At 42.6% G+C, this 25,327-nt stretch overlaps 1 non-coding gene across 1 annotated transcript; it reads right to left on the bottom strand.

Annotated features, from left to right (window-relative positions):
* Positions 1–9,989: 9,989 nt before the first annotated feature.
* On the bottom strand, positions 9,990–10,061 carry TRNAW-CCA. Its single transcript has one exon. It is a non-coding gene; the product is annotated as a tRNA-Trp (tRNA).
* Between the last annotated feature and the right edge of the window lie 15,266 nt (positions 10,062–25,327).

The raw sequence follows: 25,327 nt of genomic DNA, 5'->3' as shown, positions 1-25,327 counted from the left end.
TAGTTATGAAAATTAGTTAAGGAAAATAAAGTGGGTTTTGGACAAGGAATGATATGTAGATATGGGGGGTGTTTGCTTATCTTTGGGGAAAACAGAAAGTAATTTTGTCTTAAAGAAAATAATTATTCTAGAGTGAACAAAAGGAATTCATATCCAATGGACATGGGAAGCTACAGAAAGGGGAGTTCAGCAAAATGTGGCAGAGTGAAGATGGGGGCTTACACCCCTCATAAGCTCACAACTAAGTTGCAGCAGCACAAAGCCTTTGACCTCTGGAAGAAACGTAGACAACTACAGTACATATCAGGCGCATCACCCTGAGAAAGGGATAAGAAAAACTGTAGCTGAGCTGTGTTAACAGCTGGAGCCATATAATCCACGAGAGAGGGAGTGGCTGCTGCACAGAGCACCCCTGCAGCTGCTGACTCAGGGGCTTAAACTACATGGGGGCTTTAGAGAACAGGCACCGTGCTTGATAAGGGGTTAGCTAGACATGGCAACCAGCAAAGAGACATGCTGTTGGGAAACTGTAAGAACAGGGTGCAGAGTGATGATTACTGACTGGAGCTTGAGAATTCCAACATAGAGAATAGCTGGTACCCAAAACTATAGGAAGAACCAGGTCAGATCACCTGTATCTTCTTATAGATGAGGCAACCATGTAAAGCCTAACGCTGGGAAAGTCAAAACACCTGCCACCACCCCACCCAAGGTTAAAGCTGAGGAAAAGAATGAAGACTAGCACTGAACAGCTGAAGCACCTCTTGATATCAGGAATAGATACGAGGAGAGAGTTCTGTATTGGAAAAGAAAACAACTGCTGCTTTGTGACCCCACGCAGTTACAATCAGTACCCAGTGTTGAATCCAGTGCTCAAACATAGCTTAGAAATGAAGCTAGTAGAAGAGAAGACACTTAGATTGAGGTGCTGACCTTAGAAAGAGGTCACTGTGAACCCCACCACACAACTCTGGTACCGAGCACAACAGGAAGCTGAAAGCCCTAAACTGTCTGGAGGTAACCTGTGCCCTACTGCCCTGTTTCCATTCTGCCCACTATGCCTTGTCAATACTGGGTCTCCAAAGGTTGCAAAGGTAGCAGTCTGAATTTTTATTATTTGAACTTTATTAAAATTCACAAAAACTAAAACTGAAGACACCGAAGGACACAGTACAAAAGCTGGATTAAAAAATCCCAAGAGAATTTTCAATCCAACAGAACTGTGGAACATGCATGAAAGGAGTTCAAGGTAACAGTTACAACAGTGCTCATAAAACTGAAAGAAAAACCATGACATAAAACAGGTATAGGATAAAGACAAAGTATGAGGTAGTTACAATCAGAACTAGAACTACTTTCATTAAATTTAAAAACACCATAGAGGGCCTCAACAACAGACAAATTAGAATTAGTGACCTGAAAAAGTAATGTCAAAGAACATACAAATAGAAAAACAAAGAGAAAAAAATTGTTTAAAAAAAAAGAAAACGGTGTAAGCGTCCTTTCAGATAATCTAAATAGAAATAACATCCATACCATGGGGTCCACAAGGAGAGAAGAAAGAGAAAGGCATGGAAAATGTATTTAAAGAAATAATTGTTGAGAACTATATCAATCAAAAAAACAGTCCAGATAGTCTGATCCAAGAGGGCCAAATAGCTCCAAATAATATCACAGAGTCACACACCTAGACACATTATAATAAAACTGCTGAAAGCCAATGACAAGGACAGAATATTAAAATATCAAGAGAAAAAAGGGTGACGTACAAAGAAGCACCAATAAGACTGTCAGCAGACTTCTCAGTAGAAACACTACAGTGAGAAAAGAATAGCAGGAGGTACTCAGCATATTTAAAGAAAAAGATGTCTCGCCTAGAATCCTTTCCCCTACATGGTTATCATTCAAGATAAGAGGGTAAGGAAATACACTGAGAAGCAAAAATGTAAAGAAATTACAATAGCTAGAGCATGGAAGCAGTCTAAATGTCAATCAGTAAACAACTGGATAAAGAAGACGGGATATAGCCACACTATAGGATTATTCAGCCATAAGGAAAAATGAAAAACAGATGTTTATAGCAAAATGGATGGAGGTCAAGCAATTATGTATAGTAAAGGAAGTCAGAAATAACAACAAAAAAAGTATGGGCCCTCCCTGGTGGCACAGCCGGTTAAAGCACAGCACTAAGAAGCTAAAGCCACTTCCGCATGAGTTTGATTCCCGCCTGACCCAGAGGTGACCACATGGCGCGGCAGACCTCTCCTGACCCGCCCGCTGCTCCCCTCAGCAGTGTACTTCGTAGATCTGCCTGTTCTGCTCCCCGCTCTGTCTGGTGAATTCTCTCACCCTCCGCATCTCTGGCCTGTAACCCAGTTCTGTACAAATAAATAAATAAATCTTTTTTAAAAAAAAAGTAGTGGACATTTATATAATTGAGGATTTGATAAAGTAAAGTAATATAAAATTATTGGATATTGGGACTATGAGACTCAGAAGGGGAAAGGACGTGTGATAAGGAGATAGAAAGAATGTGGTGGTGACAGTAACAAGTAAGTACATAAATAAATTCACTCATCACGAGAATTAATGTTCTCACATTATCTGTACCAAAATAGCTGGCATACGTAGCAATAAAGCCACTAGTGGGTAATAGGATGACAATATGTGCTTGCAGTGGAATTCGAAAAAAAGAATTCAAGAATTGGGGGGGAAAGAGAAAGTGAAAAAGGGATGGTGGTGGTGTTGATGGTCTTATTTATCAGGAAAAAAAAGAAAAAAGTGTGTGGAAAGTTATCTTGAACAAGGAATGTCATGTTAGTGAAATTAAGTCTGGAATGGACACATATAAGGTAAAAATTAGTTTTCATATCAAGAGTATACTGGTATGAAACGAGAACTTGGTTTTCTCTCTGTCGAAAGGACAGAGATTTTTCTTAAATTATCAGTTGGCCTTTGTTACGAAATTGTAAACGAAGGTTTTTCTTTGCCTTTAATGTAATCTGCTTAAGAAACAAAGATGTTGTGTCTTATCAAAATATTTCCTGTGCTTCCAAAATGTTCCATTGTGTTTCTGACAACTTTGATTACTAAAAAAATAAAACCCCAAGCTGAGTTTTTTTCTTGCTCTGGTATTTATGGTGTGTTCTTCTGTCGCTTCTTTATCCATTTTCAATGGGTTTTAACTATTGTCTTTGCACCTTTTGGAGTAACTGGGGGACTGGTCCCAGTGCAGAGGGGGCGGGGTGTAGGTATAAAAGAGGACTGGGGCAGAGGGCACCAGAGGGTGACCTCTAGTAGACTCAGGAATCTGAACTTCCTGTTGTGCTGTGGGTGCAGGAGTCCTGTGTTGGGGATCCCCAGTATGCCCTTCCTCCTGGCCAGCTCCTGCAGGTCAGGGGTTGACGCCACCCCAAGCCTTATCCCAGAGTTCAGCTCCCTCTGTTGGCAGGTGCTGAGCTCTAGTTAGTTCAAACGTGGGGATGGCAGGTGTTTGGGTATCTCAGCCTGGGCTTCCAGTGGCCTCTACTATAGGGAAGTTCAGGTGCTGTGACCTGATTCAGGCTACAGCAGTTTGTGTCTCCAGCCTCAGACTCAAGACAGCAATCCTCACTCTGTGCGCCCATCTCTGTGCCTCTAGCAATGCACTCTTTTTTTTTTATATATATTTTAAAAAGATTTATTTATGCATACAAGCCAGAGGTGTGAGGTTGAGAGGATTCACCAGAGACAGGATGGGGAGCAGAACAGGCAGATGTACTGAGATACACTGCAAACGGGTGTGACAGGAGAGGTCTGCTATGCCGTGGGTCACCTCCCTGGCCGGGGATTGAACTCATGCTGTGGTGGCTGCAGAGAGCTTCATAGTGCTGTGGTTTAACCCTTTATGCCACCAGGAAGAGCCAGGCCAATCTTTTAACATTTTTAAAAAGATTTATTTATTTGTGCATACAGAACTGGGCTATAGGTCAGAGAGGCAGAGGGGATGAGAGGATTCACCAGAAACAGAGTGGGAGGCAGAACAGGCAGACTGATGAAGTGTACTGCTGAGGGGAGCAGCGGGCAGGTCAGGAGGGGTCTGTGGTGCCATGTGGTCACCTCCGGGGCAGGCAGGGATCAAACTCATGCTGAAGTGGCTTTAGCTTTTTATTGTTGTGCTTTAACCGGCTGCACCACCAGGAAGGGCCCTCTTTTAACATTTTTAACAAGTTTGCCCAAATAAATTCTAAATGAAGTAGAAAGCAGAATGTTAATTTATTTTTTATTTGCTATGTTAAATTATACAGGAATCATTGTCAAGTAAAAAGTAACACTTAACTTATTTATATCAAATTTTATGGGATATATATAATTAAAATAATTAAGAAACATGAAATTCCTAAAAATCTAACATGTCCTGGGATATATATGGGATATATCTAATTTTATGGGATATATATAATTAAAATAATTCAGAAACATGAAATTCCTAAAAATCTAACATGTCCTGGTGTAATATTATCAGTGACATTTCCAGTTTTTATCTAAAAATATTTTATATCACAAAGATAGCTAAATTCATTTGTTAGTTGAATCACTTTTGTGTGTGTAATGAACTATTGGCAGATCTATAACTGTGGTTATTTTTAAGCCTTTTGTTGCTCATAGACAGTTACTGTCTCTGAATTCTTCTCTGAAAGCATTTCTGATCAATTAAAGGAAGAAATATTTAATCTTCAAAGAGATTCATCAAAAAGACCTTGACAAGCATTCTAAAATGCAAGTTTCTGATGCCATTAAGATCATAACATTGAGCTCATTGAACTGGGTAAGAATTTTTAAAAATGTAATAGAAAATTGATTCTTAAAGCTGCTAACCCAAGATGAGGCAAAACAAGAAGTAATTAGAAATTCAGTGAATTAGAAAGTCAGTGAACTGATGCAGATAATTATAAGTTTATTTCAAATATTGCTGATTCTTTAATGCTTTTTTCCCCAGACTTAAAGCACACCTTTTCTCTCCAACCTTTAAGCTACTGTAAGTTACAGCAACTTGGACAACTTTATCAAACCCCATCCTGTGGCACAGAAAACCACCTACCCTCCGGGCTTGCCACAGACCTGCGAGGAGGGATGAACAGGGAAGATCAGTTTACATTGTTGTGGGAAGATGAGGTAGGGTGGTGAATATAAGATTTTTAGATGGAAAGAATAGCATATGTATGCGGGGAAGGATGAAAACACAAAGAAAAAGGACATGCAAAGCAAAAAGAACAAGGAAGAGCTTGTTCTTCTTTTTTTAATGCATCATAATAGCTAAGTATGCTGCTTATACTTCAAGGGATATATTTAAAAGAACGATGTAGCCTTTTTACTTTAATGTGTTATGAATTACCATCTGCCCGCACTTTTAACGATTTTAAATTACAGGCAAAGTGCAAGATGCCCATTCAACAGTGTGCAAGATTTTTATAGTTTTCCAGAAATTCTTTTGGGGCTATTCAAACAAATAAACCAGAAAAGCTTAGCGCTCATTGTTGGAGAGGAAAGACGGTGGAGTTACTGCGGGATTGCCACCTCTGCCCTCTGCCGGTGAGCCGTGTTTCTACTTCGAAGAAGGAGGGCAGGCCTTGTTCTCAGCTCTCTAGGCTGGGCCAAAACGCCCTCCTGCAAGAGTGGGGGCCTGCGAGAGCAGGGGTGGGGGCAACGGGAGGGGCTGCCGCGGTTGCAAACGAGTAGTGCATTTACATGAACTGTTCGCAGCACACAGCACAGAGTCACTGGGCCAGAGAGCCGGCAGAACATTCTAGAGAGTGTCTGGTCTCTACAGTCTGGTCTTATACAGTCCTCCTTTAGTGATTGATCTGATAATGTTAGACAAGAAAGAATGACCTCAACACCAGCACCTGTGTTTGCTGTGTGCGGTAAGTCCGCTGCAGTCTCCATAAGTTTAGTCCCTGAACCCCCTCATTGTCCTCTGAGGTGTCATGTTACAAATGAGGATGCTGAGCACTGAGAGGTGAAATACATTGTCTAATGTCACGCCACTGGTTGCAGAAGGACCAGGATTAGATCCAGTCTACCCCACTCCAGCTAGGTACACTTGCCATGATTCTTTACTGTTCATCACAGAATAATGGCAAAACAGGGAACAAAGAAAAACTCTGTCATTCATCTTACCCCCCAAAGATAACTGCTAACATTCTATCTTCTTTCCCACCAGAGTGTGAGTGTATGTGTCACTCCGTCATCCTGTCTCTTCTATACAAATGAGTTCTTCTAGTTCTGTGATCTGCTCAGGACACCTGAAAATATATCTGGGGTTTCTGGGCCACTTTTGTCTTCATTCTCAGGCACGGTGGCTTTTGTGTATTCCCTGGAGTGTGTAGTAGGCAGACATCACTCTGTTTTTGGCATTCAGCTTCTAGAGTTCTCACCCCAAAGGGCAGTTCAAGGGAATGAGTTCACCCCTCCACCTTGACCTGACCTGGAAAGTCCCCCAGACTCACCCTTGAGAAGTCTGTCCCCATTCTGAGACAGGGGAGGCACTGCCAGTCTGGTGTTTTGGATACTGAGCTTAAAGTTCATATGGTACAGATTTGGGGAGGAAACCAAAAGGAGATTCAACCTGGATTTGTGCTGCTGAATTCCCTCAGCTTTGCAGTGGCCACACAGAGAAGCAGCTGGGAAATAAATACCATTTGAGAGGCTGAATATACAGCGCAAATGGACAATGGTCAGACCCTATATAAAGATACAACTCCGACCCATTACCTAAAGCAACCCACATCCAAATCCAACCCCTACAGTGACCAGTCCAGAAAGCCTGCCTGTACTTCAGACTTGTAATTGGCCAGATTGCTATCTCTATGGCAATCCAGGAAACGGAATAATAACTTCTGCAACAATTCACCCAAAACAGCCAGGATGTGATCAATAAGTGATAGCTTCTGTGATTTTTGTCCCTGCTTCCAACACTGGCCCAACCAGAGGACATGAAATATGCATCTCTGGCCAATCACCCAAGGTGCCCCACTGCCAGTGCTCCAGGCCCACAGCCCTGTGAACACACAGGAGCCTCCAAAGTGTCACCCTCACTCAGCCCATCCTCACACCACCACCACCAGGGGCATCACATACCAAGGCCTTTAGATAATGTCTGTGATTTTTTTTCTAGAAACCTGTCCTCTGCCTCCTTTCTCAGATTGCTGGGGCCCTCATCCCCACAGAGGATAATAATTGAGTTTGTGCTCCGATTGTACGAAATCATGCCCTGGAGACCTGTGCCCCTTGGGAGGACTCTATATCCTCAAGGAATGCAAAATTATTCGATATGAGTGACTGGCTGTGTGTGTGACTAGGTAATACATTCATATTGTGGCCAAAAAAAATTTTTAATGAAAATACATGTGAAACATTCTGTTCCTGTCTCTGCCCTCTTTTCACCTTATTCCTTCTAATTCTTGGTCTATTTTGACAAAACTATCAGTTTCTGTAAAATAATTTTATGGGGCCCTCTGTGATGGTGCAGCGGGTTAAAGCACAGCATTGGGCCCTCCCTGGTGGCACAGGGGGTTAAAGCACAGCGCTGAGAATCTAAAGCCGCTTCCACATGAGTTTGATTCCCGCCTGCCCCGGAGGAGATCCACATGGTGTGGCAGACCTCTCCTGACCCGCCCGCTGCTCCCCTCAGCAGTGTGCTTCGTCAGTCATCCTGCTCTGCTCCCCACTCTGTCTATGGTGAAGCCTCTCACCGCCCCTGAGCCTCTGGCCTGTACCCTAGTTCTGTATGCACAAATAAATAAATCTTAAAAAAAAAGCACAGCATTAAGAAGCTAAAGCACTTTAGCATGAATTCCATCCTCACCCTGGAGATGACCCACATGGCACAGCAGACCTCTCCTGTCTCACCTGCTGCTCCCCTCAGCACTCTGTCTCTGGTGAATCCTCTCACCGCCCCACCTCTGGCCTGTACCCCAGTTCTGTATGCATAAATAAATAAAGTTTTAAAAAATAATAATTTTGTATCTCACTATGTTACTGACTTTTTTTTACAGTAAATTTCAACTGATTCTTATAGGTTTTCCAGTTATGTAATCATGTCATGTGCAAATAGTGACCATCTTTTTTCTTCCTTTGAATATCTATAGCTCTAATTTTGTCCTGTTATCTGAGTATTTGATTTTGTCTTTTACCTATCAAGTAACTTACAAGTGTTTTTAAGTGACTTAATTTTAGTAACCCTTTTCTTATTGATTTCTAGTGTAATCAAAATATAATCAGAGAATGTGGTCTATATGATACTAAGTTGCTTTGAAATTTGTTGAGATTTAGTTTATAATCTAAAAGGTGATCAAGTTTTTATACTATAGCCCATGTGAACTTAAGGACACAATTCTCTAACTGTTGTCTGCAGAATTCTACCTTTGTTCATTTGGTCAACTTTGTTAATTACATTATTAATAATAACATAATTTTATAATAATATATATTTTACTATATATGAGTAATTATATTATTAAAATTTTAATCTTTTTAATTGCCTCTACTCTTTTATAATTACCTTAAATTTTAACATAATGTTTTTGGGTTAATAAACAGGCCTCTTTCAAACACTATGACTTTGAAAGACTTTATTCCCAAATTAGCTTCCCTCCTTGTTTGCCATTCTTATCCAGTATAGTAGTTCTATTTTCCCACTCCTTAAGTGTGTAGTGTTATTATTATTATTTCTAATTAGTGACAGCTTGTTAGAGACAACCATGTGTTCACCACTTTTTCTTTCTCCCTAAAGCACCTCCTTGGCATAGTCCTTCAAGAAGGACTGCTAAGGATTTCATTGGTTTGAAAATATCTCTACTCTTGAAAGATTATTTCTCTAGTATTAACTCTAGGTTGACAATTACTTTCTTTCAGTACTCTGGAATTCTTTGCGCTCTCTTCTCATTGTTGTGGCTGAGAATTCAGTCTGTGGGTCTGACTCTGCTATCTGTAGTTTTTGCTGTTTTTTCATCATAAAGTATTTTCAGTTTGTTTTCTTCTAAAACATATTATGAGCAAATATTGGCTGGAAAGGCCTGTTTTCAGGATATCTTTCTTGCAGAGAGAATTTACCTCTATATCTGCCAGCATGTTGTAGGGTCTTACTAACTGAGTTGGTGTGTATAATTCTCCCCCATAGTTTAATATGATCGCATAGCAAGTATTATTCATATATAGTGATATTACATGTTATAACATTTATAATTGTTATAATAACATAGTTAACATTGTGTTTAATTTTTTTTTGTTTACAGTTCTTATGCTACTTGAGCTTTATACATTCCTCTGCTGGTGAACAGGTAGAACTTTCTGATTTTGTATTAACTATTAACAAAAATATTGACATGGTACCAGGCTTTATGGCACAGAGCAATCCATATGGGGAAAGAAAATGACCACCAGAGAGGGAACATTTGGAGCAGACTAGGAAAGAGATGGTCAAAGCAAGTAAGGAGAGCTAAGTGCAAAAGGCACTAGTCCTTCTTGAACTGCAGGGTCCACTTCCTGGACATGACATCCCTTAAGGATCCAAATTAATCATCCAACCAAGAAGTTCAGAAAGACCCAGGTGAGTTGCGTTTGGGGGTCAGGGCCTGGGCGGAGGAGGGTTGGGAAGGATGGTCATGGTTTGGCTGAGGTGGAAGGGGGTGGGGGAGGGGAAGGGGAGATGGTTTAGCCAAAGTGCCCCTCATTTGGATTAAGGTGGACTGGGTGCCCCCCTGAGCACAGGCTGGCTTAGTACCCAATCCCTCTGGTCACTCTGAGACTGGCCTCCTGTCGATCACCGGAAGAGCGTCTTCCTCTCGCAGCCGCAGGTTTGTAAAGCCTATATTCATGATGAAAGGAAAAAGGGAGGTTCTGTTGGGTTAGAAGAATAATAAATTTCGTAGAAGGCCAAATTTCTCACTAAGGAATTTTACTAGCCGCCTTCTATTCCTCATAGCTGGAAAAAGAAAAAGTTCCGCCCATGACCCCGACGTGACTTGAACACGCAACCTTCTGATCTGGAGTCAGACGCGCTACCATTGCGCCACGAGGTCACAGCGAGCAGGCGACTCTGTATCATTAAAGACCTTGCTGCGCCGCTGCGGTCCTGCGGCTCAGACACCTGCCCTGAGATCTAGCCCTCCTGAATCCAGGCACACCTCCATCAGAAGGAGCTCGAAAGTCTCGTTTCTCGGATTTTGGGGGAAAACCGCTTCGGGCGCTTTCGAGTCCGAACGCGGCGCCGCACACTCGGGCTCCGCCCCTCGGTGCCTAGGCGACTCACGACGCCGGAGCCGGGGCCTAGTTGGGGTGGTCGCGGGGGGCAGGACGTGGGGTGAACTGGGACTAGGGTAGGGGACCGAGGCAGCGACCCCAGAATTTGGGGGTTCGTAAATCATCCGACCCTCCGACCCCTCTTCATAAAATGGCGACGGTCAGTGGCCTATGGGCGGATCTCGGTCCCCGCGCGAGGTGGGCGAGACCCCGCCGGACCTGGGGTCCCTTCCCCGCCCAATCCGGCCCCCCTAGACGGGGAATGTAAAGGCGGCGGCACCTCACATCGCCCGGAAACTACGCGAGATAAACAAACTTGAAAAGCGCAACAATTTTTGTTTTTATATAATAGAAAATGTTTTTATATAATAGAAAATGTTTTCTTTAAAGAGAGTTAAACAGTAACCGCAGAAAATTAGCATCATTCAAGCCCCGTCACCCAGAAATCACCACTACTAACATCTTCATGCCCTGTATTTCTTTTTGCAGATTTTTTCTAGCCACGCGGACACCCCAAATACATATTTTTAGCTTCTCAGTGCTGTGCTTTAACCCGCAGCGCCACCAGGGAGGGCTTCTAAATATGTGTTTTGAATTTAGAATTGACAACGCATTTGAGGGGGAAATAGTGATGAACTTTCACAAAGTGCATATACTTGTGTATCTAGCCCCCCCAAGAAAACGTTTACATCCCCTCCAGTCGCCTCACTTTTGATTTTTCACTTGTTGTCTTGCCCACGTACTTTAATTCCTATTTTTCGCATTTATATATTTCATAGTGTAATTTTAAATAGCTTATTTCCCCACCTTGTGGAAATCTTAAATCCTTGGTTCTGGACACTTGTTTCCTCCCTAATAAATAAAAATATTAAATAAGTGAGTAAATAAGCTCTTAGATTAAAAAGCAATTAAAGAGTACTATCGCGGAGGTCGTAGTGTTTACTTAAGAACATAAAACAATAATCTTAATAACTGGAGTCCCACAGGACCTGCTGTTCCATGGAAGAGGAAAGATCTGGAATGGGCCCTGGTCTTTGTGTAAGGAAAATAGGGACTTGCGGTGCTCCAGGTGAAGCTTGGGAGGGTGGACTGTCTCTCCACCCTGCACACTCTGGGACAGCTAAGCCCACCAGAAAGTTCTACATGGTGGAAAGTGAAGAGGAACTCAGTGAATTCCTTCTCTGGAAGATGTCTGGGCCAGTCATCTTCACAGTCAAGATGGAGTGCATGAAGGACAAGTATTTATAGCCTTGTTGCAGGGGAACTAGTCTTTGCAAAGAAATTGTCTCAAAGAAGACAGGTCAAGTTACATAATACTGTTTATTATGGGAGGGGTGTCTCAGGAATGTCTGTTCCCAATGCTGCCTCTTCTGTTTAGACCAGAAGAGTCTAAACAGCAAGGGCTGGTCTGGGGAAATATATATCTCCAGTTTGTGACCTACACGCAAGTTTATGATCTATATGAGTCGTACCTTGTCTAGGTTTATGCTCAAGAAGCTCAGGTAAAACTTACTTATGCTTAGTGATTGGGTCAACGAGGAACATTTCTTATCTCTTACCACCCACCATGTGCTTATAATAGGGGTCTCCCAACTTAGGTGTCTGTGCTCAAATGTGAGAACAACAGGCTTTGGGGATTAAGTGTGACTCACAAGGGGCTGCCTCAAGGCTATCAGAGAAGCAGGGAGCAGAGACCCTACCTATGCCTGCCCTGAGTGGGGAAGTGTGAGCTCAGTCCATAGCATGATTACTGATTCTGCCTCTAGAAAGCTAGAGAGATCACCTTTGCTGGCTCAGAGGTGAATTGTACCCTGTTTGTGAGGGTGAAGGTTTGGGGGAACTTGGAGATCTGGGACATGATGAAATGCCATACTGCTGAGGTCTGGATTTGGTTTCAGGCTGATCATACTCAGACTTCCTTCCCTTCTTCCCCTTGAAGCCCTCCAGCAGTGGGCATACATCAAAGTCACTGTGAGGAAAAGCCAATGTCTTTCCCACAGAGATCAGGAGTCCAGAATCTACTGGTAAGAATGCCTCACACCTAAAGAGGGATCAGTGACGTGCTTGAAACCCCTGTCAGGTTTTTTTAATATACCTGCCATGTTTTCTCCTAGGGTGTGAAACCAAAATCTGACTCTTATTCTGATGTGGAATTGCCCTAAATTACAGTGTGTTGATGTAATTGAAGGATTAAGGAAATACGTGCAGATATGGTTAGCGTCCTGCTTGGCAAGGCAAAGACTAGAACAAAGCCAGAGGCCTTCGGGAATTTATCAGGGTATAATCCTCTTATATAAATATTTGCTCATCACAGATTCTTGCATTTTTTAATATTGCATTATTTATAATTTATTTTAACTGCTGAGTTTTTTGGCAGCACACACACACACTTGAATTTTGCACCAAAGCGAATTCCTCACTTGTTTCCCCCTGTTCTGACCCTGCTGCTCTCTGAAATTCTGTTGCTGTCACAACTGCTTCCTCATTTTAGGACTAAACTCTATTTCTTAAACTTCTGTAAAACACAGAAATGTTCAAAATATACAGTTAATGTTCAAGAAAATACAAAAGATGATAATTGCCAACATTGTCGAGATGTGGCGGAAGCTTTTTTATGTAAGACTTCAGTCTTACAGTCTTTATTCTTTTTCAAAGAATAAAGTGGTACTAGCTTTTTTCATTGTAATGTGACATGCTTTATTTGTAAATGCTTTATCCAAGCATTTCTTTTTCTAGAGAATATGCACTAAAGAAACAGTTAGGGATGACTGCAAAGATGTCTCTTTAAGACTCTTCTCATGAATATTGTGTTTGTAAGAATGAAGCATCAGGAACTATCTTGATTGTTCTGTTATACAGTTTCAATCTAGATTTCCAAGAGAGTGAGACAGAGAATCTGCACTTGGGACTTGCTTTCTGAGTGAATATATTGATACAAAACTACTGAAAGAAAAGGGATTTAATAGTGAGAATTGTGGAAAGGGACAGCTGCAGGGATAAAGCCAAGAACTTCTGTGGCATTGAGAAAAACACATTAAGTTTGACTACTCAGTATCTGCTTAGATCAGTGTCATTTCAGCCCTGGGCAATGGTCATAATTGTTAAACAAGGAAGCGACTTCAACTGGCTCCTACTTCGTATGGGACTGCAAATGGTGCAAGTCTCCCAAGCCTAAATACTGACAGATTTACACATTTCTCCCTGAACTATGAATATTTATTGAAGCCTATTTAAATGAGGTTGGGAGGCTAAAAAGTGCCTAACCATGTGTTCGTTAGGAAACTAAAGCCCCCAACTTGCCTTGCGTCTTCCACAGGAAGTGATGATGCTTCCTCCTTTGGTGGTCCTGGGCAGGAGATCTCCAGAGGTTGTTGAAGTGTTTTAAGCCTTTGGTAGGGAAATATGAAGGTAGGTCTTAACCATGAATGCCCTTTCCAATCTTTCCTCTTTTCTCTTGCTTTCAAGTAAGCCCATTATGTTGTTGGAGTAACTGATAGGTTTTGTTTTAGTTTAATACCACACATTCCAACGAAGGACTTGAAAACTGAATCCTGAAAAGAAAAACATGGTGCCCCTTGGAGTGGGTTATCTCTGTAGAATGCAGGTTTGAGCAACAGTCTTATTGCAGCCTGGGGTCTTTGATGACCCCAGGTGAGCCCCAGAGCAGAGTGGCCGTGGAGGAACCCCATGTCTGATGGAAGGGCTGAGCCCTGGTGCCACTCCCTTGCCACTCCCTTGCCCCTCCCTGGCCAGGACCACTCCTTGAGGGTGGATCTTGGCTTGCCAGCTTCAGTGGTCAAAAGCCAAGCTGGAGGCTGCTAATATCACCAGTCTTCAAAAGGAAAATATTCTTGAACACTGACTTCATCAGGAATATTCACAGAAAGTCAAGTGCTGAAATATGGAGATCCAGGCAGAGGACAGATCTCCAGCAAACTCCTCATGGGCAGAAATGATCAAGCATAAGCTCTGAAGAGGGAGACTGAAGTTGAGTCTGGCTGTTCTAATTGAAGTGAAAAAAATATAATGGAGTGGGGAGGTGAACTTACATATTTAAGTTTTCATGACAGTTTTGATACCAGGTTTTCATTCTTTACTGTGCTTCAAAAACCTTGATTAGGAAAAAGCCATTCCTTAAAATAGGAAAATGCAGAAGGATTACAAGTGGAAGCAAAGGCTATGTCCTTCTTGCCTTTTAAAATGTCTGTGACCTAGTAGGCTTCTGCGCAAGTTTAAACTCACATAAATTTTGCTAAGTAGTCAGGGTCTGACTGTTTCCAGTGGTCTCCTTAGAAGGCTGCCATGTCTATTTATGTCAGAAGAGATGTAGGCAGTGTGGGTGCTCTTAAGGGGACTGTCTTAATGTACCCCTTTGGCATTTGGACCATTTTGGCATGTGGACTATTTTGAGCTCAAGGCAATCAAGACCCAGTAGACTCAGGAAAAACTTTCACCTTAATTACCTAAAAGAATTTATCAATAGATAGGGAATCTGAGCCACAGGTAGAAGAACTATACCTGAATGACCTATCTGTAAGGCAGAGCAGTATCGAATTGTCAAATATTTGTTCATTTTTGTCATCCTTGTTTACCCTCACCCCTTTGAAGTTCCAGGCCTCTATTCTGTTCCTTACCTGAATCTGCAAGCTTTATTTGTCTGACTTGCTCTTGAGTCTTGCTTTTTGTGGCTCTTTTAAGAAATTGAATTTGCTTTTCTCTAGTTAACATTTCTTATGTCTATTTAATTATTAGACTATACAAAGAACAGAGGTTAGTTTTTAAAGTGTTCATTCCCTATGCCCTTTATTTACATTAGAGAAATAAAATGTTGGAAGCATAAAATCATGTCTGTTGGGATAACAGCTATGGATGTAGCTAGCAAGAAAGAAACAAGAGTTCTGTTCAATGCAGACAGTCCCTTTGTGATAATAAGTGTGACTTTCTTGATTTGTTCTTCCCCCATGTCACAATGTTGACTGAACTCATCTTTGGAGATGTTTTCTGGCCTAGAGATCCGCGCTCCACATTTCGCTAAACCCAAAGCCCACATGCACTAGTACTTGAGTGGAGGCTACCTGCAGAGAGGGGTCTGGATGGCAGACAGGGCTCTGTGCTTCCAGTAATTGCAAGATAAAAATGATGCCATCTTTATAAGGAGAAAACAGTTCTCTTTCAATGTGCTGTATGATTTTTACTATAAAAGGAAAAGCCTTGCCCCTATTGTTTATCAGATTCTAATCATGGGCTTAAAATACCATCAGCCACAGACAAGGGGAGGTGACATGAAAATTATGAGGATGTTAGCATGTGAGCTTAAACTTTTAAGAGGTGCACACTGCAAAAGGGATTCAGTCATCCATGTGCACAATGCAAAGAAAGCATACTCTTAATGTGACATTTTTTAAATAAAATTGAAATGCATAAAGAAAGGAAGAAATCATTTCAAATAACAAACTCCAAAAATATCCCATCCCCTTGTGGCAAATGCCCAGTCAAATGTTTTGGCCTGAAGTGGGACCCCAGAGGCACCAAAGTGTGTCACAACTGTACATTGGGTATCAAATTGTGTACCCAACCTTCTGTTAGGTACCCACAAGAAGGGGGTTAGGCAGGTCCTAGAAAACTGGGTCAGAAGGAAAGACTCAAAATTCAAAATGTACCACATAATCTAACATAAGGTCAAGAGAAAGCTGCCATTGTTTCTGCCAAGGACCAAGAGCAGCCCCCAACACATGCTTCTTCCAGGTCTTTCCTCCAACCTCTCTAAATGTGTCTTATGTCTCATGTGTCTTTCCTCTTATGTGTCTCCTGTAGGTTCCTCAATTCCAAAATGTCTTTCCAAAATGAGTGAGCATAACTAATTCCAAAAGGTTGTTGTGAGAATTAAGCAATGTAATGCTCAGGAATGGGTTCTATAAAGAACAATCTTCTGTGCCCTAATATTTGGCTTGCCTATTAGGCTTCTAAGAGCATGTCAGAATTTAAGACTGGTGCAGGTGGTGGGGAGACAGTAATCAGGGCTACATGTAGGGCTGATATGCAATCTAACTTAACTCTAGGTTTTCTCCAAGCTTGAGTAGGTCACTAAATTTTCTGTCAGTATTTAGAGTAGAGTCACATAGACCAGAGACAGTTACAGTTCAGTCCCCTTTTTCTACTTTACATTTTTGTTTTGTTTTTCTCTCTCCTCTCTCTAACATTTTGTTCTCCCTCTCTAGTTAAGCTTGTTAAGTCCTTTAGACCAGGAGGTCTAATACTGTGGAGGCCTGCACAAGCAAATCAAAATCTATGCCTGTAAATACCTCAGGTTATGAATTCAAAGCCATAAGCACAATCACAAACAGCCAGCTAAACCTTGAGCTACAGTCTTGAGTTTCTCCTGAAGCTCCTGTAGATGAATCTACTTCCAGTCTATTCTATCTAATTTGAAACAATTTTGCTCAACTGAAAGGAAAAATAGCCATAATTTGTGACTTCCTGTTTCACCCCACTTTCAATAATGGATAGATTAATAAGGAGATCACAATACCCCACTTTCAATAATAGATAGATTAATAAGATACATTTTTTTTTTAAAAAGGAATGAAGGACTTAGATAAAAGAGAGGAATAAAAATACAGTCTGAGCCCAGCATCCTCACTTTTTGCTACTTGTTTATGCACACAGAACTGGGGTACAGGTCAGAAGTGTGGGGAGTTAGAAGATTCACCAGAGACAGAGCAGGGAGCAGAACAGGCAGATCAACAAAGTACACTGCTGAGGGGGGCAGTGGGTAGGTCAGGAGAGGTCTGCAGTGCCATGTGGGTCAGCTCCTTGGCTGGAGATCGAACTCATGCTGCAGTGGCTGCGATAACTTCATAGTGCTGTGCTTCAACCTTTTGCGCCACCAGGGAGGGCCCCCATCCTCACCTTAAAAGACTTCCAAAAAAATTTTTTTTAATTATTATGCCTTACTTCTTTGAACAAGCTGTCCAGCCAAACCACTCAATAACCCAGAAAAATGTGAAGTTCTTGGTTACCTGATAAGCATATTCATCTAGGAGTTACTTGAAGTCTTTTATCATACACCATCATCTTTTCTTGATGGTCTTTATTCATTTTCCCTGTTCTTTCTTATGCGGAAAACTTCCTTCAAAGAGTCCTTTGGGTTTCCATTTGTATTTTGACACTATTTTAGAGACTGTTGCCCTTCGTAGAGAAGTTTTTGCACATATTCCATCTGCTGTTCAGCCAAGTGATAGTTTGTGGTGAGCACCTTTTAGACTCCACTTCATGTAATCTCCCGGAATAAAGAATGGAGGAGTTAGGGTCCCGTCAGCAACATGGTGAATCAGGAAGTCACAGCCTTCACTCCCCAATGAAGACACCAAATTAACAGCAATGTGTGGGTCAAAAACCTTTATGAGGACTCAAGAAAACCTGTTAAAAAGTTGCAATACCTCAGGTACGTGCAAATCCAATCCAAGGACCCTGTCCCTTTACCCCTTAAACCAGCACAGCTTGTCCTTTGGGGATAGGGGGAAAGAAGTGTGCAAAGTGTGGCTGTCATTTCAGCTTTTCAGAGAGCTGCTCATCTCTCCTGAGTTAGCGGGCTGACAGGACCAGCCTAGTTTGGATAACTGGGGGCATGGGAGCAGCTCTCTACAGCACCTGTGGTGACAAAGCGGAGGTCATGGCAACATGGTGTGATGGGGAGAACTTGCACACTGCAGCTTCTCCCTCAGGAGGGAGGAATGAGACTAGAGTATGAGTCCAGCATTCTTGCTTTTTTTGATTGTTGCTCATGGGATTGGTACCTGTTTAGCCTGATCTGGGGAGCTGGCATGTTTTGGATGGCTGGGGACTGCAGCTGCTGTGGTGCCAGAGAACTGCCTTGTCACAGACGGACACCAGAGGGAGCAAGAGATTACTGGACTAGAAACCAGCCAACCCTTGGGAATTGTATGCATAAACCCATAAACCCAGAGAAGATGCACAGGCCCCAGGAACACATCTAAGTTAGTATAACTGGTGAAGGCCTTCCCCTTTGTGAAGGCAAAGAAGAAAAAAGACATATAATGATAAAAGAGTAAATTCACCAGGAAGACATAACAGTTATAAATATATATATACATATATGTATGTATGTATGTATGTATATATACACACACACTTAACAACAGAGCACCCACATACATGAAGCAAAAATGTACAGAAATGAAAGGAAAAATAGACATAACTCCACAATATTGGGAGGCTTCAATGCTTCAATGTCCCACTTTCAAAATGGATAGGCCAACTGGAGAGAGAATTTAAAAAATACAAGGAAACAAAGGAATTAGAACCACTTGGACCTGACACTAGATATGTGATTGAATAATTACAGAGATGATGGTGTGAACCACCTTGAGCAGCGTTGCAGTTGTCTGGGTTTATTACAGAGACATTAGACTGTTTAACAGTCTGGCTGCTGGGTTGACACCCCGTAGCGCTGCCTCAGTGTTCCAGCCCATGGTGCAAGCCCCCTTTGTGAATTTGCACAGGATACCTAGAACTAGGTGAATGACTCCTTTACTCTGTGTTTGCCCCTTCCTTCAGGGACATGTTGCAACTGTTTAGCAAAGATAGGAGAACTAGTTCAGTATAGAGACATCCATGAAACACTGTGTACCCTTCCTTGTATGAGTTCTCATTTTAGCTACATGTATTCACACTAAGTCTTCAGTGGAGATAGATGCTTGATGGTTTCATGATACAGATACTGTGTAAAGCATTTTATTTAGCACTATGTGTCATGTGATTCTAAATCTTTGAGATTAAAATTTATAATCAGCATTTATAATTAAATTCTAATATGCAGTAAGAAAAAATCCAGTTTTTGTTGTTATTACAGTATCAATCACTTGTGAACATTTTGTAATATATATTGTACATTTCTTAAATTTTTTAAGTGTATTTATTTTGTTCTGATACAAGCATTGTTTCAAGGGACCTAAGCTCTAAACCAATTCCAGTTACATATGCCCTAATAAAACACTTGTCCTTATAGCTTTTCTTAAATGACATATAGTTTAATTCTGTGCCTCCTGGCTTCAGGATAGTGATATCTCTATGAAGCAGTGTATTCACCAGTATGTTATGTGTGAACTGATTTCCTTAGTGACTGTTTTAGTCCCAGTCTGTGAAATACACATCTGTGAAATACTGTTATTGACACTGCATGTGATTTTTTATCCATCCTGCGACTGTCTTTTTGTTGGTGAGTTTAGACCATTTACATAGCTGTGCTAGTTTCTAATGGCATAACAAAGCATCACACCAGGTACCTTAAAACAAATTAATTTGTTGTCTTATAGTTCTGGAGGCTAGAAGTCCAAAATCAAGTTTTCAGTTGTTCAGTGCTCTTTCTAAAACTAGAAGGAAGACCCTGTCCTTGCCTCTCCTAAAGTCTGGAGCAGTTGGCAATTCTTACCTTTCCACGGCTTATAGATGTGTCGTGTCAATTTCTACCCATCACCACTCAACTGTCTTCTTCATTTGTATCTGGTTTTGTATTATCTTCCACCTTCTGTGATGGACACAATTAAATTGCACTAAGGACCCACACTTTTCCCCAGTATGATGTCATTTTAGCTAATTACATCTGTAAGAATCTTTTTCCCAAATAAGGACACATTCTATGGTACTGGAAGTCAGGACTCGGCACTCCACTTAAGCAAACAGCAATCTAGCCACAGCAGTGACCATGTTGAAACTGTGTTAAGAGTCGTGGATGAGTCATTGACTGAGCATCATACTGTCTCTACAGTGCACTGTGGGTGTAGCGTCTTGCAGTGCATGTAGCCACTATTACTGACAGACATTGACACTGTGTTTAAGGAGCAGGTGTGTGAGTCAGTGTAGTGATGTCTGTGAAACATCTGATTGACACTGCATATGATAAACCATATCATCTGGGTGGTACATGCTTAAATTCTGTTTTGAACAGAACCAGGTGATGGAGCACAGTGATGTCATGACGAATCACTGTGTTTAACAATGTGATGCATGTACTCATTTTTGCAAATGTATGTTGAACTCATGTTTGATAAAGCTAGTCGCAAGGTTGACTCAAAATGCAGTTGGACAACTTGATTTTGAACTAAGGGTCCAGTTATACTCAGATTTTCTTTAGATAGACATAACTTACAGTGTCAGTAAAATACAGGGCCCTCCCTGATGATGCAACAGGTTAAAGTGCAGCACTATGAAGTTTTCCTGCAGCCAGCAGCCCGAGTTTGATCCCCAGCCGAGGAAGTGACCCATATGGTGTAGCAGACCTCTCCTGACCCACCTGCTGTGTATTTCAGAAGGTCTGCTGTTCTGCTCCCTGCTCTGTCTCTGGTGAATCCTTTCACCCCCACACCTCTGGTCTGTACCCCAGTTCTTATATGCATAAACAAATAAATCTTAAATAAATACAGTATTGTAAAAGTATTTTTCTTCTTTTCTCTTTTTTGCTTTCCCAATTCTCTTTAAAAAAAAAAAAAGAATGTGTACAGAACTTATTAATGCATACAAAACTGGGGTACAGGTCAGAGGTGCAGGGGCTGTGAGAGAGTTCACCAGAGACAGAGTGGGGAGCAGAATGGACAGACACTTCTGAGAGAAGCAATAGGTGAGACAAGAGAGGCCTGCTGTGCCATATGGGTCACCTCCCTAGCCAGGGATCGAATTCCTGCTGATGCGTCTGTGGCTAGTTTCATAGTGCTGTACTTTAAACTGTTCTGCTACCAGGGAGGGCCCTTTCCCAATTTTCTTTTTTTTTTTTTTAAAGATTTATTTATTTGTACATTTAGTACTGGGGTACAGGCCAGAGGCTCAGGGGCGGTGAGAGGATTCACCAGAGACAGTGGGGAGCAGAACAGGCAGATCGATGAAGTACACTGCTGAAGGGAGCAGCGGGCAGGCCAGGAGAGGTCTGCCACGCCATGTGGTCACCTCCGGGGCAGGCGGGAATCGAACTCATGCGGAAGTGGCTTTAGCTTCTCAGCGCAGTGCTTTAACCCGCTGCGCCACCAGGGAGGGCCCTTTCCCAATTTTCTTAATAAAATTTTCTTCTTGCTGCTAGTTCACTTTATTATAGGACTACAGTACATAAACATTAAACATAAAAAATATGTATTAATCAACTGTGTTATTACACGACTTCTAGTCAACAACAGGCTATCAATAGTAAGTTCAGGGGACACAAAAGTTAAGCTCAACTTTTTGACTGTGTGAGAATTGGAACTTACAACCCCATGTTCTTCCCAGGTCTCAGTCTGAGGACCCATTGACCCACTTGTGTAATCTGTTATTGAAACACAAAGTGATTGATTCAGTGTTCTGGCATTTCTGCATGTGGGCCATGAGTTACATTCTTTAAGCACTGTGTTTTACATGTATTTGTCCAACAGTGGGAACAGAGATGATGTCTCCATGAAATATTATTCATGGTTGTATAGAACTTATACTTCTTTTCTAGTGGCAGTTATTGAAATTCTAGTTCATGCATCAAAATATGGCCCTTAAGGAAGGTGTATGTGACCTGCACAAGCCAGAAAATAATGTTTCACAGTGTGTCACCAGTCGGTGACACTGTCCTGACTCTGGATTCTCTATGACTTTGTGTCTTGGAAAGATTGTTCATTGCTGTGTGATGCATTTATTTGTTTCTTATTGACACGCATGAAACTCTGTGTTTCTAGACATTGGTGTGTCTTTGATCCAGTGTAGCTATAGTTCTATGATTCAGTATGTTTTGCAAAATGTTGTAAGTATTCCTGCCTTTAGTGACAGGTCGAAACAGCTTAACAGAAGTGGGTGGACGATTGATATATGCAGTGATGTCTCTGGGGAAAACTACTCGTTTCTGTATTAACGTCTGTTGGAACTCTGGCTTTTGCAGAGCTATGCACAGGATTGATTCAATGTAGTGATAAGTCTTGAAACACTTCGCTTCACGCAGTTTTTCACATGTATTCCTTTCTTGAGTCACCCTTATTTAAGTGCTGTCTTCAACAGAGTTGGCTGCATGATTAATTCAGACATGACACTTCTGTGATCCAGGGTGCCACATTGCACTCAACTCCTTTCTCCATGACACCCACTGCAGCTCTGCTTGCTAGGTGCTTGCTAGAGTCTCTTCAGTAACATTTGGGGAAACACTGTTTAGGATGTCTATCTGCATTTTTAAAAAGATTTATTTATTTGTGCATACATAAGCTGGGGTACAGGCCAGAGGTGTGGAGGATGAGAGGATTCACGAGAGACAGAGTGGGGAGCAGAACAGGCAGATTGACAAAGTACCCTGCTGATGGTAGCAGTGGCAGATCAGAAAGAGGTCTGCCGCACCATGTGGGTCAGCATACTGGCCAGGGATCCAACTCGTGCTGCAGTGGCTTCAGAGACTTCATAATGTGGTGCTTCAACCTGTTACCCCACCCAGGAGAGCCCAGTATTCTTTATTTTAAGGATACGTTGCCCCTCACGGGAGGAGGCTGGTGTGCTGCACAGAAGGAAGTGTGATGGAGACATCGCCATGCTGAATGAGCGACAGACGGAGCCGGGACTTCAGCACACAGGTGCTTTCCTAGAGAAAGACCGAGAAGCACCACACACCCCTGAGCATGTCCATTCACAGACACATCACTCTCCTGCAGAAGACCTGCAAGCGGCAGGGACACACGCAGACTCCGCCCTTGGTCAGCCCAACCCAGGAGCACAGCGCTGTGCAATGCTATGCAGAGCCTCTCAGGAACATACTGGACAGAACCAGTCAGCACCTGGCTCTGCTGAAGAGTTTCACGTTGACACTAAGAAGGTAGAAATTCACCACAGTGCGAAACCCAGTCTCGCTGTGCCTCTCTGTCCAGAATGCATTGTGGCGCCTGGCGGGGCAGACACACAGGACCAGCCCCTGTCTAGAGAGGTCAGAGTCCAGGCAGCAGAGGCTGCTGAGAGCAGTCAGGCCTCCAGGTCAATGCCCCCAACGCGTGACAGTTCCCATGTCTTTGGGAAAGAAGGAGCCTGGACAGCACGCTGTGTTGCTGACACCACTATGTGCTTTAAATGAAGGTTTCGTTCCTCTGTAACACGCTATACAGTAAGAGTCTGTAGCACAGCGGTACCAACAATGCAGCACTCACACTCAAGTGCCTCAGACCTCTCGCTCCTGAACCACAGCGCAGCTGAGCTCACGTGCCACAGAGGCGAGCAGCGCTGGCCACTGCGGGCCTAGACAGTGTGGGGCAGACACCTCAGAGCTGGTTAAGCAACAGAGGAATGATGAATCCCCATAGGCTTTGTTTCACGCAGCCATCTGTGTACCAAATCAGTTACAACTGTTGAAAAGTAAAATTCACAATTTTAGAGGTCTAATTGACCTTATTAAATGATTCACAAACTGGGCGGGCTCCCATCTAGATACTGCAAAGGATTACACGGAATGGAAGGTGCTGACAGACAGAAAGGGGGTGGTCTAGGTAATTAGCAAAAGAAAAGACTGCTCTAGATCAAGCCACTTTGCCTCAGAGGAAGGCCGGGCTTCTATCTTACAGTTACCCTCACTGGTGCTGACGCAAACCCCTTGCCGCTGGTTCAGAATTATTAATTTTGTGGCGCAACGGGTTAAAGCACAACACGATGAAGCTATCCACAGCCACTGCAGCTTGAGTTCAGTCCCGCATCAGGCTACTGACCCACATGGTGCAGCAGACCTCTCCTGACCCACCTGCTACTCCCCTCAGCAGTGTATTTCAGTACATCTGCCTGTTCTGCTCCCCACTCGGTCTCTGGTGAATCCTTTCACCCCCACACATCTCTAGTCTGTACCCCAGTACTTGCATGCATAAATAAATAAATCTTAAAAAAAAATACTTTTGGAAGAGGGTGAAACTGCAGTGAGATTAGGTATTATGCCTGGGTGGGGAGCCAGAATGAATGACTCCATTTTGGGCCTATATTTTCTATTTTTAACTTCTTACCATATTTATATGAAGTTTTAACATATGCCACTGAATCAGGAGCAAATATACCACTCAACAGAAGAGTCTTGCCAGACGTCCCCTTCGGGAAGTCTCACGCACCCAGCTCTGTCATAAAAAGTTTCTACTAATGTCACTGAGTCAGGAGTGTAACCAGAAAATCCTGGCATTGGTTGGGCTGTCTGTTGCTGCCAGAAGCCAGCTGAACAGAGACAGGGATTGAAGCTACAATGCACACTTCAGAAATCCAGTGATCTGAGAGGACAGGACCTTACCCCAAAACTCATTCTCATATGAGGGTGTCCTTTCCCATCCCTTTCCCCCGTACCAGGAGTGTGTGTACCAGGCAGTGTAAAACACTATCTCATGTCCATGTCACTCTAAGGAGCCTCTGTCTGCAATATCAAATGTCATCCTTTGTCACTTGGTGACACGAGGAACATGCTTTTGAGCTCAGTTTTTCAGAGGCTTCTCTTGACAGAGTCAATCCTATGCTTGGCTAGTTTTTTTTTTTTAAGATTTATTTATTTATGCTTACAGAGCTAGGGTACAGGTCAGAGATGCAGGGGCCATGAGAGGCTTCGCCAGAGACAGAGTGGGGAGCAGAACAGGCTGATTGATGAAGTACACTGCTGAGGAGAGCAGCGGGCAGGTCAGGAGAGGTCTGCGGCGCCATGTGGATCACCTCTGGGGTGGGGATTGAACTCGTGCTGAAGTGGCTTTAGCTTCTTAGTGCTGTGCGTTAGCCCACTGCACCACCAGGGAGGGCCCTGCTTGGCTAGTTTTAAAACAAACTTTGAGCACATGTCACAAAGAAAAGTGTGTGCCCCTCACTTTGCTGAGCATGGTAGGCGCCCGAGCTTCAGGACACACCTCAGCGGCTTTGTGATGTCTGTTGAAAATGTGTTTCATAAAGCTAGAGGCACCGTCTGTTCAGTAGCGTGATGTCTCTGTAGTCGCTGACTTTAAAGCTCTGTTCAAATGCTCCAAGCTTCAGGTAGATAGTTTGAAACCTTGGGTTTGTAGGAGTTAGGAGCATGCTTGATTCAGGAAACTGAAAT

The sequence above is a fragment of the Condylura cristata genome, unplaced genomic scaffold (assembly GCF_000260355.1).
Source record: "Condylura cristata isolate star-nosed mole 26May11 unplaced genomic scaffold, ConCri1.0 scaffold00017, whole genome shotgun sequence".
In the NCBI taxonomy this organism is placed as follows: domain Eukaryota; kingdom Metazoa; phylum Chordata; class Mammalia; order Eulipotyphla; family Talpidae; genus Condylura; species Condylura cristata.
Note: the sequence above shows the minus strand (reverse complement) of the source record. Positions and strands in the feature narration are given on the sequence as shown.